The following is a 16,963-nucleotide window of genomic DNA, read 5'->3' as shown; positions in this document are numbered from 1 at the left end:
CACCACTGAAAAGGCCCTCTTCTTGATAACCACCTGGTCAACTTTGCTTGGCATGTGAACCTAGAACAGGGCATCTAAAGAAGATCTTAATGTTCAGGAAGTTATATGCAGGTGGGGGCAATCTTTCAGGTAATCTGGTCCTAAGCTGATTAGGGATTGATCTGTTAAAACTAGCACTTTAAATTGGGCCCTGGAAAAGATCAGGATGTAATGTAGCTAATAAAACAAATTTCTAGGTAAAAACCTGTAAACACCTAAAATCTCAAATGATGCTTGCAAGGCATTAGAAAACCAGTGCAGATTTTGCTGCGTTTGGGTAATGTACTGCTAAGTTGGCCGCCATCTGAAGATGAATGAACTAATGCTATTCCAGCTGTAGGCCAGGGCATACAACCCCATACAGAGTTTATAGCAGTAATTTGCACACTCATTCATGTGGGTGGAGAAACAAGGGTGCTTGAAATGTGGTCATCTTTTCTTAATCTATATTTACCTTTCCAGATTTGGAGAGAAAACAAGTGGGAATCAAGTAGTGATCTATCTGAAATTCTGCTGCCCCAGAATTTTAGGGTGAAGGTAATAATACTAAGCAACAACAACATATTACTTACATCCTGCCTATCTGACTGGGTCGCATTTATACATATGAATGAGCACATGCAAACATACTGCAAATATGTGCCCTCTTTTTTTGGGCAATGCATTTTCTCTTTTGGGGCAATTCACAAGTGGCAAAGTAAATAAGGTCTGTTTCACACAGAAGAAGCACTCTTCACGTAGGATACCTCTGGAACGAATTAAGTTCTTAACCCGAGGTACCACTGTAGTCTTTCTAACACTACTATGCAGCTACTTGATCCATAGAGTTGTAGTGTGAAAAACACTTGCACTGCACTTCAGACACTTATGAAAGGCATACATTTTTCTACATGAAGAGGGTGTTCACACAGAAAACATATAATGTGCCCTTCGTAGGTGTCAAGTAAATAATGTTACTGCATTCACATGAATCCGCCTGGGTAGATTAATGTTTTTATCAAGCCAGGGATGTTCTCCCATGAAAAGCTGCTCAGAAGGTTACATTTCTTGTAGCTTAATACCTTTGTCACGGTGCTACACTGTTAAGATATTCTGAGGAAGAGTGCCACCTATTGATTTGCCCACAACCATCTCTTGCATCTCTTAGCATGGAAACCTGCCAATGGACATAATGGTCTATTTATAGTCCTGCTTCGGTTATTGGAGCTGACTTGAGTAGCATGTCTTCAGGCTAAGTCTGTCACCTTGCAAGACTTCAAAACCCAAAGCTGGGAAAAGGCTTGAGCCTAGCTTCAGCAGGGACTCCATATAGAAAACTAAGAGAAGTATCTTTCTGTAGGATGGCTGTCAGAGGTATTCGGCTCATCAGCTAGAGCAGGCATAGATCGCTTCCATCCTGCATCAGACAGGAATAGCTTAGAAAGGGGCTACTGGAGGCTGAATCCAACCTGCAAAGCGGTTTTATCCACCTGCCCTCCATTCCAGTGTCCAAGCCAAAAATTTGATCAGTGAGGTCAATTTTTTTCCTCACAGCTCTTTTTTTTAAAAAAAAAAATCCATGTGAAAGATAAGGGTTACACCCACACCATACATGTAAAAGCATTAGTCTCCTACTAACAGTCATGGAGAATCCTGGTAATTGTTAAGATTGTTAAGGTGCTGACTTCAGAACTACAGCTCCTTAGCACCCTTAGCAAGTTACAGTTCCCAGGTAGATTTATATTAAAATTAAAATGAAATGAAAATGGCTCACAGTCTTTTGTGACTTTACAGTTAACTAATGCAGCCATAGAGAAACCTCCCTTACTCTAGGAAACACATCCATTTCAATCTCACATAAATAATGAAATAATTGTGCACCACATACTACTCTTGTCCCTCGTTTGAGTAGGTTGTATACCAGTGTCAGTAAGTTTAATGAGCTGTTGTCCTGAACCTTGCCAAGGCACCCTGATGTTGACGTTTTCTCCACATGAAGCTCATGCAAAATGTCAGGCTATAGACAAGATTTATATTTTGCAATGCAGTTCCATTTTGCAGTCTTTTTCTTCAGGCCAGCTTGTGAGAAGAAGTTCCCATAAGGGAAGTTGTGTTCGGAGACTACAGGCAAATAGATGGAGGACCCCAACCTTTTTTCCAGCTAGGAATTCTATGCCTTTAACAGCAAAGTGACAGGCAGAAATCTAGGAGGTGGTGTGTTCCCCACAATGGTGTGGAAAAAACTTCCAGATGACTCGGTGGCCATCACCACATTCTGTGGTAACATGTTCAATTTTTTAATTATGGCGTGTGTGAAGAAATATTTCCCTTTGTCTGTCACGAATCCCCCACCATTCAGCATCCACAATCCTTTGAGGCCAGGGTGACTGGAAATAAAATCAGAGGAGAACCTTTTTTTTTTTTTAGTTTTATTGTCAAGTGAGCAATAACCAGATAGTGGTAATGATTCAGCTGTGCCTCCTGCTTGGATAATCTGAGATTCAGATGGCCCCCAATACAGGGAAAATATCTTCATTGGTACGTTACTGTTCCTATGAGTAGCTCCGGAAAGCTTGGGAATTGTTGACATTCAGTTCTTAGAATAGATTGGGATTTTTCATCAAGGTGTGTGTGTGGAGGAGGGATGTAGAAAACTTAATTAATTAATTAATTAATTAGAATATACCGTATTTTTGCTCTATAAGACTCACTTTTTCCCTCCTAAAAAGTAAGGGGGAATGTGTGTGCGTCTTATGGAGTGAATGCAGGCTGCGCAGCTATCCCAGAAGCCAGAACAGCAAGAGGGATTGCTGCTTTCACTGCGCAGTGATCCCTCTCGCTGTTCAGGCTTCTGAGATTCAGATTTTTTTTTTCTTGTTTTCCTCCTCCAAAAATTAGGTGCGTATTGTGGTCTGGTGCGTCTTATAGAGCGAAAAATACGGTACTTAAACAGGCCATTAAAATGTGGCATGCTTTACTGATAGTTATGGTCCTCTAGGCCAGCATGAGAGACAGTGAGTTGCCTAAGGCAATTAATATTACAGAGAAGGGATTGGGGCTCAGGCCTCCACAAGCCATGCAGATGCTGTTAGACCAGAACTCCTGTCAACCCTGAGCAATGCCTAAGACTGATGGGAGTTGGAGCCCCAACAACACCAGGAGGGCACTATACCATGCCAGTTCTCCAATATTACTAGTTCTCAACTGGGAAATGGCACCTGCCCCTTCAGAAGCTCAGAAAACATCTTTGCATCTAGCACTGCAGGTGGCATTAATTATTGTAGCAATTTCTGCCTCCAAGCCTTGTCAAACTTCTGCTCTGCCAATTGCTGTCTATTGTGACACTAACAATATCTAGTGATTTCCCAGAAATCAAGATGTTGGGTACAGGACACCAGGCAGCCCTATTATTCATTCCTAAAAGAATATTTATTCATTTCTTCAGAGTGCCTCTTTAGAGTGTCTTTATAGTTCTAAATTGAAGGACGCAGATGTGTTGGGCCTCCAGTCCAAATTCTTAAATTAAGCATGAATTGCCTAGGAGATTTCCCAGTCTTGTTGTTTGTTACATCAAACCTACTGCCAGCTTTATTGCTCAGAGATGCAACCACCTCGCCGAGAAGCTCATTTGGGCTCAGCTACAAAAGCTGTAAGTGCTGCCTTGAGACATTCATAGCCTGCTTTCTGCAGGCACCTGCGATTTTTTAATAATGCCATCAAATTCTTGTTGATAGAAGCTGAGCATGTGTAGGATAAGAAAACCTATAAAGAAAAGTTTAATTCTTACCCCCATTATGTCATTCGTTCTGTTTGCTTGGGTTGAAGCTGTCTGCCTTGAAAGGCTGCAAAAGCTCGATGCTGCTATTGTCTGTCTGCTTATATATCAAATGAGTCATTCAGATCGAGCATTGCTAGAATATGAAGGTATCATGAAAAGATCTGGATAAAAGCACTGGATTCTTGTTGTCAAGTAAAAATAGAGCCTTAATATTATCCTCTTCTTTCACAGAAAAGTTTAAGGGTTTTTTGTTTGTTTTTTACAGAAACCAACCAGAATATAGAGCTTAATTAAATTGACAAAATATGTAATATGAGGAGTCCACTTAATTGACCTTTATTAAAGGTTTCTGCCTTGGGTGCAAGCAAGTGTGGGCATCTCATTACAGATTTTTTAAAGTCCTTTTAAATAAGATGTTCTGAAACTGTTTTTTTCTCAAAGAGAATTATTCAAGATTAATGCAAGAAAACGCATCAGTATAATTAGGGGTCTGCCACCACAGTTTTCTCAAGTTCATCTTTATAATTTGAAATAAGAGTTCAATCATGTTGAAAATTACTTTTAAGTTTTCCATCTAGCTCTCGAACCCATTGTCCACATTTGGCTTGAACACATTGTCACCATTATTAGTTTTGGGTGAGCTGCCTACTACCCTTCCTGGGAAAAGGGATCTTTTCACTGTTGTGCATGCCCTGGTAACCTCCCCATTGGACTACTCTACATGGTGCTATTCTTGAACAGCTCAGAAAATGCTGTTCAGAATTCAGCAGCATATAACACACACAAACTATTTTGCATTACCTCCATGAGTTGCCTGTGTCCCTCCACCCCAACCCCAGGCCCAATTCAAGGTGTTGGTACCTATATTTAAAAGCTTTTATAACCTGGGTCTGGGACACTTGGAGAGTGCCTTCTACCTTGCCTACCTTCCTACTCTTTGAGAGTGGCTACTGAAAAGCCTTCTGCCCACCACTGCTAAAGCATATTTTACAATAGTGACCCCTAAGCTTTGAATTCAGCTTCCTTTTACAGGGCCTTCTCAGTAGTGGCTCCCACCCTGTGGAATGCCCTCCCATCAGATGTTAAGGAGAGGAGTAATTATATAACATTTAGGAAACATCTGAAGGCAGCCCTGTATAGGGAAGCTTTTAAAGGTTTAATGTTTTACTATGTTTTTATATACCGGTATGCTGGAAGCCACCCAGAGTGGTTGGGACAACCCAGTCAGATGGGCAGTGTACAAATAAATTATTATTATTATTATCATTATCAAGTCAGGAATTTGTCACTTTGAACCGTGCATCACCCAGGCTTATTTTAATAGTATGTTGGTATCAGTTTTCCCCTCTGCTTTGGTGTCTTGATTTTCAAAAATTCATGGTGTGTTGTTTTAAATCTAGTTCTTCCATTTGAGAATGTTATATTGCTTTACTAAACATTATGTAAGTATGTTTAGTTGCCAGCTGTTTTCATAGCCTATAGCACATGATCTACTTCTCAAAGCTGAATCTGCAGGCTTGGCTTTCTCTTGGAGAACGGCCAATGAACTACTTTATGACAGAAAAGCAGGGACTATTGGGTGCATGGTGGTAATGGGCATTCTGACTTCACCGCAGAAAAGGCCCATTCTGTTTGAACTGCCGCATGTGATACTGTGATGAGTTTATGGCCAGTCCATATCCATCTGATGGTTTGACAGCATAACATATATGTATTATAAGCTTGTGTCTAGCTGGCAATCGGATAGGGAGCAAGTGGCAAAATTTGTTCTATAAGAATGCAGAGTAGCTGTGTCTTCTCAGCCACCAAGTGATCACCAAAATGTGCAGCAAAACATCCCATATATGGATCTGGGTTTTAGGGGGAGAAAGGATTCATTTTTATGATGCAAAAGAGGTGGATATTTCCTTGTGTTGTTATTTTTTAATTTATTCTTAGTTGGCAGAGAAGTTTCCTAGTTGTGACCCTATGGTTCAGCTTTCCTGAACCAGGGAAATTCTTTTAAAGTTGGTATGATGAGCCATCAAGCAGCTTTTGTTTACTCTATCTCTCTTTCTGAAATTTGTCCCTGTTACTTTTGGCAACAAAAACAAACACACAAATATTTTAATTTTTATTGTTACAGCTTTCATACTTCATACCCTTTTTTCAAAAGTGTTTTGATATAAACAAATAACACCCCCCCCAAAAAAAGGCTTGACAACTACAATGTTGTGACAGCTGAAGTAACATAATGTTGTTGTTTTCTTATTACGGGTCCAGTGCAGAAGAAAACAATCACCATTATCATATTCATTAAACAAAGGGATTTAAGGCATCATGGAAAACATCAACTGAGGTCAATTCTCCTGGCACTTGAATCATTATCATTACAGTGGTGCCTCGCAAGACGAAAAGAATCCGTTCTGCGAGTCTCTTCGTCTAGCGGTTTTTTCGTCTTGCGAAGCAACCCTATTAGCGGATTGGTGCTATTAGCGGTTTAGCAGCTATTAGCGGCTATTAAAAGCTTAAGGGATTAGCGGATTAGCTGCTAAAAGGCTATTAGCATCTTAGTGCCTTAGAAAAAGGGGGTGGGGAGCGAAAAAAAATCTCAAGAATCGTAAGACATTTTCGTCTTGCGAAGCAAGCCCATAGAGAAATTCGTCCTGCGAAGCGCATTGAAAAACGGAAAACCCTTTCGTCTAGCGGGTTTTCCGTCTTGCGAGGCATTCGTCTTGCGGGGCACCACTGTATTATTTTTTCCAAATTGTGGCATACAGAGCTCAAAGTGTACTTATTAATATGAAAAATAAAACAACTCCATTCAGGAGAGAAAATGTGTTCTGTTTCACTTGTCCCTTGACCATGGGCTTGATATGTAAGCTTCTCTACAGTGGTGATTTCCCAAAGTTTACTGTTCCAGACATTTAAAGTAGGAGTCCTATTTTCTCTTCCTCAGTTGTGTTACCACAGGTCTGGCATCAACTATCATGAATCTAATTGAGTCCTTAAATACTCTACCATCCCGCTTTAAGTAAAACCATGAATGTAATACCAGTTTTCAACAGTTGTTTGCCCTTTTACAGTGCTCATTTCCTTGAGTTGCTTATCTCCAAACCTCACTGCCTGTGTAACTGCAGTTAAATATAAATGATCTCCTGACCACAACCCCTCCAACACTAGCATATATGTTAATCTCACTGGGGTATATATAATACCATATGTGGATTGCTTTTAAGCTATTTTCTCTGGTATATGGAGACAGATTGCAGCAATTTCACTTTCTAGCAGTTTCACTCTTTGACTAGGAAATTGAATTTCCTTCCCTGCATCTCTTTCCCAAACTGCCCTAAGGATGGCAATCTTTCCTGTGACATCTTTTGTTAATATCTTTGAAACCAAAGCCCTCAATTCATCTTCCTTGGCCAAAACCGAGGCCTCCAATGGCATGAGATCCTCTGCTTGCTTCCTCCAGAATCTTTGTTAGAAATAACATAACAGATTGGTTGGGTATTAAGCCAGTTCACTTGCTTGTTGGGCAATTCATCTCCCAGTTATTCTCCTGTGCAGGCGTGCTGCGTTCTGCCCAACATTGGGAGGGGCAATGTGTGTGTGTGAAATCATGCGATGGGATGAGGCCTGATGGGGCTGTTGCACTCTCCGAAAGCCTGATGGGCCCAAGTTGCAGCTGTGGGAGGGCCCAACTGGCTGCAGAATATTGAGGGTGCCCAGCTCCCTCAGTGAAAATTGGGGGGAGGGGCTCGGCTCCCATGGCCCTGCAAAAATGGCACGCCTGCTGTGAGTCAGCAGGTGTTACTATAGAAGGCCCTGAGTGAGTACAATCTCTTCCCTTCCCTTCCCCTTAATTGTGTTTTAGTATTCACACACTGTAGATGGATGGATGATTTATTGCCATCATTTTGGACGACCCACAAGGGATTAATTCAGATTCCCATGCTATCCATACCACAATTGTTCACTGAGTGACCATGTTACTAGCACCTTGTCCACGTACAGCTTGCTTCAGCCTTCATGCTCTTGTTTTGAAGGGTTTCTACTGCTTTCTACCTGACCCTAAATGTCTTTAAACTATTGCTAGATTAGAAATAAACCGTGCACTGACATAGCAGCAAGCTATTCTTTGCTTAAAAGGCTGTCCCAGAGCTTTGTCAGCATGGCTTTCTTTCTCTGCCTTTTTGGTTGCTGGAGAAATAAAACTACACTGGCTTTCTGCCACCCCTATAAATCAAATTCAGATGAACCCGGTCCCTGTATAAGCATTTGGGCAGCACACAGAGCTTACTGGTGGCACTGACCCAGAATTTCCATTTGTGGCCTTTGGAGCCTTCACTTGAGGGGTGGCACTGCTCTGCTTCGCATGATCATGGTGGCTTGAGCAAGGGCAGCTGTATATACGAACAAACCCAGTATGGAAGAAACAGGGCTGAGCACTCCTGAAGTATTCACACTATGGACAGATTAGTCTGTTGTTTTTTAATGTAGCGCAGATCGTCCTTTTAATCTCTAAAAGAAATTATAATCACAAAATACAGTACAAGACCACTGTGTCAGCCTTTGGATTTGCATGAAAAACCACCCAGCTGGGAATAAGGCTTACCAAAATAAATCATTGTTTGTGCCAGTTGGAATGGACAAACACAGCGGAGGGGAAGCGAGAGAAAAGGAAAGGGCAGGCTAGCACCAGGGGAGCTTGAGGAATTTCACCTATGTGAACTCTTCTACAGAATGACCTGATCTGTACCTCTCCGACTAATGTGTGGATCAGAACCTAGCCATCAATCAGATTTTGCAGTTCACCAAATGTTGGGACGCAGTTTTAATTTATCAAAATAGGCTATTTTGAGAAGGTTTTTTGGGGGGTTTTTTGTTTTTAAAGAATGGACTCATGGGTAAATAGACAGATTTGTTTATCCTGAGCTAGGACAGTCCAACATGCAGCCATCCTTTATGCTCAAGTGCAGAGGTTACTGAGATAAATTGTGCCCCTTCCAAAGCAATTTGAATCATTCCTACACCAGTTCTCAGATGTTTTCAATCTGTCTGATGCAGGTTAAATCAACCAACTTGGCACTGAGTTGCTGTAAATTCTTAACTTCAACAAGCCTGTAAATAAACCATTTCACATCTTTTTCCAGACCCGTTCAGCTATCCTGCATTGCTCTTGAGGGCAATGCTTCAACAGTTAATGCCGCTTATTCACTCACATGTAATAATTATAGTGTCTGCTTCTTAGAGCTGCCAGGAGCTGCACCCCACCGGGGCGGAAAGTAGTGACAGCAGCAAAGAACAATGCACTGTACAGAATCCTAAGCAGGGATTTGCTTGTTTGTGTGTAATGAAACTTCAGTGCCTTTCATCACGCTGGAGTAAGTTATCGTACTAAAAGCTCTTTCTCTGCATTGCAGTCTGGGCAAGTATAGCGCGGGTGTGCTCAAAGGAGACCCAAACAATGGATAATTTAATTTTGCTGTTGTTGTGTTGTGGCTATTGTAATCTCCCTGGCAATTTTCCATAACAAAGGCAAGTACAAAGCTGGCAGATTTAATTATGGCTGCACCGACTGGTAAGAATGGATTAAGGTTTCTGGTACAAGGATGGGGCAACCTGTTCAGGAGATCTTTTATTTTGTGTGCTAGCTCTAGCGTGAAGTGATGTGTAAAGCTGCACATGGATTAAGAGGGCTTGCTGTACAAGGACTTTATAATCATAGGGTTGGAACAAATCTGGGGTTTCATTCCCAATGAAAGTTACTTAAAGCATCAATCCCTGTCTGAACCAAGTATCGTCTAGTTAGCCCTTCCAAATAATCTTGGAGGAGCCTTGCCAAACGTCTTGCTTACATGTGCAGTTTGTGTACAACAGTTCCCTTCCTTTCCCTTGTGCTACTGGACTGTGCAGTTGCCACCATTCTCTTTTCTAGCATGTGCCACATTCACAAGAGCTTCTGTGCAACACATGATCATCAAGGATCATACATGTTGCTCCCATTTCCCTCCCCATCCCCAGCCCATTACTTATTGATTTTTTGCCTGCTTCAACTTTAGCCCTAGTAAGAGGAGAGAGTTGCAATGTGCATGAAAGAGTACATTCAAAATGGTTGAATGAAGCTTTTTATTATCCCCAGTGCTTAAGTTAATTAACCAAGTGATTCTCTGAGTAGTTTGTTTCTTAACAGCAGCCTAATAAGAAGCATATTCAATTCCCACTGAATTCACTCAGAGCATAGACGCTACACTACCTTGCCAGAGAGCGTCTTAAGGGAGTGTATAATCATACTTGAACGACCAATATTTTCATAATGGTTTTGTTTATGTGCTAATAAAATTATTGAAGGAAGGAAAGACCAATACAATGCAATGTATCTGCCAGCCACCAATGCTTAGATATACTGGTGTGTGCTGGAACACACTGATGATTAAAATAGATTTCTGGATGCCAAGAAGATGCAGTGGAATTAAGAAAAACACACAAAGGCTCATGAAGCATTTTTATTTACCAGCAGACACAGCCTGTGCTCCCCTCTTAGCAGAAGCACTAGATATCTTATTTTGCTTATGGCAAGTAATAAAACATTTTGCTGAAATTTCTAGCAAGGGGGAAAGGGAAAATAGTGACAACCATCCCAACTGCTGAAAACCTCAGACCACAGAGGAAGGCGTGGAGCCCTGATTGACTTCTCTCCCTTGCTAGAAACATCAGAAATCTCTTCTCTACTCTTCACCATATGGCAATAACCTGGCCTGCACATTACCTTCCCCTCATTTTCCATTGTATGTGGAAAGGTAGTGGTTGAAGAGACAATTTCAGCCTCTTTGCTTATCTTGTACCAGGCAATTCAACCCCATATTTTCTCTCGGTTTCTCATTTTTCCAATCTTAAGTTCAGTTTTCCACATTTCCTAATCGCTTTGCATTAAAAACATAGTCCTCATGAAAATTCATCAGCACCTTAGTGCAAATCTATCCTAATAGGCATATTTCAATGCAGTTTTGCCTAACCTGCATGATTTCCCCTAATACAGTGGTACCTCGGTTTTCGAACATCTCCGTTGATGAACATTTCAGTTTTTGAACACCGTAAACCTGGAAGTAAATGCTTCGGTTTTTGAACATGCCTTGGAAGTTGAACATGAAACGCAGCTTCCGTATTGAGTTTTCCGTATTGAGTTTTTGGTTTTCGAATGTTTCAGAACTCCAACGGTCTTCCGGAACGGATTACGTTCAAAAACTGAAGTACCACTTTATACTGCTTTTTTAAACATTATTTTCACTATTATATCGTCTGGCAGATCTGACTCAGTTAATTTTCAAGCTCACTGTGAAGTTTAGGAAGTCTTCTTAAGTTCCACGATGGTCTCAACAACATACCTCTCAGATTCATGCTTATTTTTGTTACCGAGCTTTAGATTTTTCATACCATCAAATGGTAATAAAGTCCTGGGTAAGGAAGAGCTGAGGATTTATGCCTCTGTATCAGGGGTTCCTAGTGGTCCGTAACCTTCATTCACGTGGTCCGTGGCCTGTCTGTGGATTTGTGGTTGAAGATGGCACATCCATTGCAATGAGTATTCATACTGATTATTAACTTTATTTTTTTGCTTGTTTTTAAAGTTGTATGTTACTGTATTGTAATTTGAAATACAATTGTAGCTGGGGGGCGGGGCGGGAATTAAACAGTCCACCAAGACTCCATATTGTTCTATACTGCTCGTTGGAAAGCCCCCAACCCAAACAGACCTATTATTGAACACTTGAGAAACTGATATAGACTAGAAATAGAGTGGCCCACCCGGGCCTAAATTCCATACATACAGAACTGTATTGGCTGGTCTTGATTTTGAGTCAGCCTGGTCTCAAGGGCTCAGGGTGAATAGCAACCACAAAATAGGAGACATTTCCCCGTTCCCAAAAGGTTCACAAGCATATGCTCAGATTGTGACAGTCTAATTTAGTGCAATTAGGATTAACACCTGGGCTTGGTTTTTACTTTAGAAAAGATTCTTTTGATGACCCCTCCCTTTGACCTATGGCTGAGGCTCCAGTTATTTATGAATCTTGCTTAGATTTATGTGTTCCCCTGCTGTTTCCCTTGCTCCCAAGAAACATCAAGGAAGACAGATTGTCTGTTCCATCAGAGCTTAGCTCTGGGGCTGCTAAGCTGCTAATAAAATCCTTAGTGTAAACTAAAGCTGCTTCATTGCTGCTGTATTTTTCACTTGACTGCCACATGTGGTTCCAAGGGACTAGTCCATCAACTACCAAGAAGGGATGGACACACACACACACACACAGAGAGAGAGAGAGAGAGAGAGAGACTGAGACTGTTTGCCTTTCTCCAAGCACCTTCCTTTGTGTTCTATGTGAATTGCAATGGAAAACAAAATAGGCAAAATCCTTGTTCAGTGATAGCTGAGCTCTCTCTCAATCTTTTTGGTTTTTATTATTGTTTGCTTTGTATGGCAGTTTAGGGAAGACCCTCTGGAATATTGCAGTGTGACAACTTCAATAAAACTTCTCCCTTAATGGCTTCTGAATTCTGAGACAAGCCCTCCTATATCTGCCAATATAGCAGAAGGAACACTTACTTCGCATAATCAATTAATCATGGTTTTGCAAGCTGTACGTGAATTTTCTTGTTGGTTCAAAGCATGGCAACTGATGGAGACAGATTAAAATTAGGAAGAAACAGGAATTAGTGGTTCTGTCCATTCATTAGAGGGAGGCTGGGGAACAATCAGTAAAGGCTAGAATCAGATTCAGGAGACTGTGTCTCATAGTCACCAGTCCAGAAAGAGCTACCACAGTCACCACTTTGAAAGCTTAATTATCTACAAAGGCAGTAATATTCATTCATTCATTTGTCCTTGCATTCATTATTTAATAGTTACTTAACATTTATACCTCACTTTTCACCACTTAGGCCTTCAAGGCAGCATACAAATATGCCTGAATAAAGTCCTTTGCAGTGTCAGCAAAGGCAAGCTTCCCAATGTAGATCTTCCCTAAAGGAACAGAGTATCTTGCCCTATGCCTGAAGTCTACCCAGCATCTGGTTGTCTTGCCCTTGGGAGCAGGGCAAAGAAAAGGCGAGGGGAAAATGGCAGCGATGGTACAGAATGTGGTGAAGCTCCTTGGCGAACAATATTATAAGGACACGATGGAGTAGTGCCCGACTGTGCGCTGAGAGAAGTATTTGATCGCCATTTCTGGACTCGCAGACTGGAGTGGCACAGAGTAGCTGCTACATCTGGATGGAGAAGCGGCACAGGGGGCCAGGTTTGGCATCTGGCCAACTCTATTCCTACCCAGCTTGGGTGGAAAAAATGTCGCGCTCACCCTCCTGAGGATCCAAGGCTTCCCTTCCATTCCATTAAACCAGACACTGAGCAGACTCTAAAGAATGAGGGTGTGATCTTCCAGGATGGCAGCAGCCTGGAGGCCCTTTTGAGAACAGACTCTCTTGAGGAGCACAGTCTGCCTGACCCTCATACTGACAAAGACAGCCTTGGCGAAATTCCTGTTGCCAATAGCCACACAAGGAAAAGGAACCTGATGATTTATTAGATGATGAGGACTATGAAGAAGACATGCCAAAATGCCGAGGCAAAGGCAAAGCCAAGGGCAAAGGAGTTGGGTGTAGTCATTTTGGGAGACAACCGTATGCCTCTGACATTTGTGGGAAGTGTTACAAGAACTGTCCTAGGCTGAGTTACCACTATGTGCACTCCCACCTACTGAGGAAGAGGGGGAAGACAAGTAAGACTTGCAGCCCCCCCACACCTGTATCACAGAAGTCTGAGCAGCAGAAATCGAAGAAAGGTCTGGATGGTTTGGCCTTGCCCAACAATTACTGTGACTTTTGCCTTGGAGACTCCAAGATCAATAAGAAAATGGGGCAACCTGGTTTCATGTTCTGACTGTGGATAATCAGGGCACCCTTCATGAGTGGCTCCCTGTCTGTGGAATGCTCTCTCCAGGGAAGTTCGCCTGGCGCCTTCATTATACACCTTTAGGCACCTGGTAGCATATGAGTAGCCAATATGTTCCTTTTTAACAGTTACCTAATGAGCTTTGAGCTGCCTCCCATATGGTCTAGAGGTTAGGATTCCTAGTTTGGGATGCGGGTGGCGCTGTGGGTTAAACCACAGAGCCTAGGGCTTGCTGATCAGAAGGTCGGCGGTTCGAATCCCCGCGACGGGGTGAGCTCCCATTGTTGGGTCCCTGCTCCTGCCAACCTAGTAGTTCGAAAGCACGTCAAAGTGCAAGTAGATAAATAGGTACCGCTCTGGCAGGAAGGTAAACGGCATTTCCATGCGCTGCTCTGGTTCGCTAGAAGCGGCTTAGTCATGCTGGCTACATGACCCGGAAGCTGTATGCCGGCTCCCTCGGCCGGTAACGCGAAATGAGCGCAGCAACCCCAGAGTCGGTCACAACTGGACCTAATGGTCAGGGGTCCCTTTACCTTAAGTGAGCTTTGTAGCTGTGTAGGGATTTTAACGTGGAACACTCCCGCCCCTTCCTTGTACAACTCCATAACTTTTACTGTGGCTTTCAGACAGTTCAGTCCTTCTGAACAGAAGCAGCAGCATTTGTGTTGTTGATTTCTTACAATATGTGATATATGCTGGTTGTCTTCTGTGACTGTTAAGACCCCAATTGGGGCACCGGATTAAATACCAAATGGCTGGCAAGCCATTTGGGGTTAGTTAACTTTAACTGAATATTAATATGCAGAGGTGGCAGACCTTACTATATGTATGAGGGTGTGTAAGTCCTAATTAATTCAGTGGGACACGCTTCTAAGTAAAAAGGGATAGGAATATGCTGACAGTCATTGAATTCCTTTTATTTCCTGTTCTGTGTATCATTGTTTAGTTGGATATGCAAAAGCAGTTCTCTATAATGATGCTCTAAGGTCTGAATAATAATAATAATAAAACTGTGCCCTTCTCAGTTTTTCCGGTGAGACTATTATGCTCCCTCCTGTAACTGCTTCAAGCTGCATCCTAATTTTTAGTAAAGGGAGCCATCGAGGGAATGTTTGTATTTCTTCAGTGATCCATCTGTCATTTCCAGTCACTGGCTTGGAAAAGAAATCCTTTTAGACTGTTCTGCTGCATTTTCCCCAACACCAGCTTCTAGCAACCTGGCAATCAAACCAGTTCAGATGTGACATGATGACACTATATATGCTCTCCAATTGTGCTACCTCACTGTGCATCTCAGCTGCTGGCATACATGGAATTTGTCCTTTGTCCTGCTGTTGTGTGTATCCTCTGCCATCCCATTCCCATTAAAATGTGCTTTTCTTTTCTTTTCTTCTTTTTGCAATGCCTGCTCCTGCAGACCGTAACTCCGTGGTAGAGCATCTATTTTGCAGGCAAAAGATCCCATGTTCAATCCCCAGAACTTCCAGATAGGTCTGTGTCAGAGACTCCTGCCTGAAACCCTGGAGAGCCACTGCCAGTCAGTGTAGACAATGCTGAAAGTGATTGCCTGATTATCTTACTCAGTATGTGGCAGCATCCTATTTTCACACACACACACACACACACACCACTCATAAAATATCAAGGTGGTGTAAAACAGTTTCTACAAATGCAATAAAACATAAGATACATAAAACTATACAAAATGGTTATAAAAATGATTGGCTCATGTTGGGGAGGGAAAAAAAAGCAGAATAGGCCTGTCAGCATAAAAGAGAAAAGTCTTCTAGAGCAGTGTTTTTCAACTTCTTTTTGGCAAAGGCACACTTGTTTCATGAAAAAAATCACGAGGCACACCACCATTAGAAAATGTTAAAAAAATTAACTCTGTGCCTATATTGACTATATATAAAGTAATTCTCTTGAATAGGAATCAAATAAACACAAAGAAAGTATTTTATAATTAATTTATTATGAAATAGTAGGTAAACAGAAATATGAAAAATTATAAAATACTTTATTCAGTGCGCAACCTGGGCCTGTTTGGCTGAACACAAAGCTGATATTCTGGCTGGAATCGAAGAAAGACACACACGTAGCTCTTCGTCAACAGCTCTCAGTCTCTCTCTGTATTTAGTTTTTATAGCAATCATGCTTGAAAAGCTCATCTCACACAGATATGTAGTGGAAAATGGGAGCAATGTCAAAATAGCTTTGTTTGCCAGACGGGGGAACTCCTTGGCAGTATCCAACCAAAAACTGTCCAAAGGTAGATCAGCAAATCTTAGCTTGAAACCACGATTTTGTCTCAGTTCAGTTAGTTCCTCCTGCTCCTGTAAAGTCATGTCCTTTCCACCAACTGATGCTGAGCTATAAGGGTCCCTAACCCAGTCAAGGCATTCAGTGGAGAATGTCCATCACTGCAGTATCTCACTGTCCCTCACTGCAGTATCTCACTGTCACTCAGTACTTACTGCGCTTGTCTCCTCCAGATAGCCGCTGTCCGTCACTCTCAGCACTCTTCTGCGCATGTCTCCATCCAGATTCATCAGTCAGCGCTCTTCTGCTCTTCTGCTCATGTTTCCTCCAAATCCAGATCCATTGGCGCTCTTCTGCTCATCGGCGATCTACTGCGATGTCTCCTCCTGTCCTCCTCCTGTTAGTATAACAGTGACACCGGAGCTATTTATAGTCCTTAACATCAGTGGTGGGATTCAAAAATTTTAGTAACCAGTTCCGACATTCAAGCATGGTTTAATATTTTTTTCTTTAATGGCAAACAAAAACGTTGCGGACCGTTCTCTGCTCAGCGGGGATCGATCCGCTGATCCCCGCTGAGCCGGCAGATGACAGCTCCGTCTCCGCTCTGTGTGCGGAGAGGGAGATGTCAGAGCCCCGCTGCTCTCTATGGGGAATCGGATGAGAGTGGACCGCCTGTCCGCTCTCATCCGATCTGATCCCCACCCAGGACGGATGGAAAATAGGGTGGACACAGTCTGGCGCCCGCCTAGTGGGCGAAAATTTGACTTTTTTAAAAAAAACAATCTTTCGAATTTTTCAATTTTTCCCACAGCACACCAGGCAACATCTCGCGGCACACTAGTTTTTCAACAGTGGTTGAAAAACACTGTTCTAGAGATGTCAGTAGCAAGGATGCCTTCTGAATCTCTGCTGTAAAAGTGTTCCACAGCATGGGGCTGGTGACACAAAGTGTCCCACTTCTAGTTGAAGCCAGTCAG

General features: G+C 42.2%; 1 protein-coding gene and 1 pseudogene across 4 annotated transcripts in view; both read left to right on the top strand.

Annotated features, from left to right (window-relative positions):
* Positions 1 to 16,963, top strand: part of TMEM108 (transmembrane protein 108) — a 179,131-nt gene that overhangs the window by 34,864 nt on the left and 127,304 nt on the right. The gene's annotated exons all lie outside the window — the stretch shown is intronic.
* LOC310660702 (zinc finger protein ubi-d4-like) lies at positions 12,890 to 13,740 on the top strand (annotated as a pseudogene). The gene has a single exon. The product of its transcript is annotated as a zinc finger protein ubi-d4-like (transcript).

This window comes from Podarcis tiliguerta (genome assembly GCF_965153285.1).
Source record: "Podarcis tiliguerta genome assembly, chromosome: 12".
NCBI classification, from domain to species: Eukaryota; Metazoa; Chordata; class Lepidosauria; order Squamata; family Lacertidae; genus Podarcis; species Podarcis tiliguerta.
The sequence above is the reverse complement of the archived record's forward strand: the minus strand, read 5'-3'. Positions and strand labels throughout refer to the sequence as shown.